Here is a 1167-nt window from a genome sequence, read left to right as displayed (position 1 = left end):
GGATTCACCCTCTTTTTCTTTGAAGATTTGAACTTCCACCCTAAGCTTGCTCATATTTTGAGGTGGAAAGAACTTGGCCTAGAAAGCATTGACTAACTTTTCCCATAAGTCTAGGCTTTCCTTAGGTTGAGAATCCAACCATATCCTAGCTCTATCCTAATAGCAAAAGGGAAAAGCATAAGTTTGTAGACCTTAGGATCCACTCCATTGGTCTTAATAGTATCACAGATTTGCAAGAATTTAGATAGAAACTGATGTGGATCTTCCGGTGGATGTCCATGAAACTTGCAATTCTGTTGCATTAGAGAGACTAATTGAGGATTAAGCTTAAAGTTAGTTGCTCTAATGGCAGGTGTTTCGAGGGTTACCTGAAACTATAGGTCGATCTCGGACGAGATCTTCTGTATTGGTCAGAGCTGTTATGTCTGACTTGATGATGATGGCCGGAGCCATCGTGTCCGATTTGTTGGTCTTGGTGGTGGTGATGATCCTTCGTCACCGGAGGGTGGTGGTACCTGTAAGGGACTTCGATGGTTAAGTTAGCAAGGGTATCAAGCAGGTTTTTTAGTAGAATCAGAGTATGAGTTATACATTGGTGCTCCAGTATATTTATAATGTTGTAGAGTGACCTTTTTCTAGAGATAAGATAGTTATCTTATCTTATCTTTGAGTGGAGTTATTGATGAGCGGATATTTTATATGCTTTTTGGGGGTAATTTCATGTAGATTTTAGCATGTTTCAGTTAGTTTTTAGTAAAATAATATTAGTTTTTAGGCAAAAATCATATTTCTGGACTTTACTATGAGTTTGTGTGTTTTTCTGTGATTTCAGGTATTTTCTGGCTGAAATTGAGGGAGCTGAGCAAAAATCTGACTTAGGCTGAAAAAGGACTGCTGATGCTGTTGGATCCTGACCTCCCTGCACTCGAAATGGATTTTCTGGAGCTACAGGAGTCCAATTGGCGCGCTCTCAACGGCGTTGGAAAGTAGACATCCAGGACTTTCCAGAAATATATAATAGTCCATACTTTGCGCAAGGATAGATGACGTAACTTGGCGTTAAACGCCAAGTTCATGCTACTGTCTGGAGTTAAACGCCAGAAAAACGTCATGATCCGGAGTTGAACGCCCAAAACACGTCATAACCTGGAGTTTAACGCCAAGAAT

Source organism: Arachis duranensis, chromosome 3 (genome assembly GCF_000817695.3).
Source record: "Arachis duranensis cultivar V14167 chromosome 3, aradu.V14167.gnm2.J7QH, whole genome shotgun sequence".
In the NCBI taxonomy this organism is placed as follows: domain Eukaryota; kingdom Viridiplantae; phylum Streptophyta; class Magnoliopsida; order Fabales; family Fabaceae; genus Arachis; species Arachis duranensis.
Note: the sequence above shows the minus strand (reverse complement) of the source record.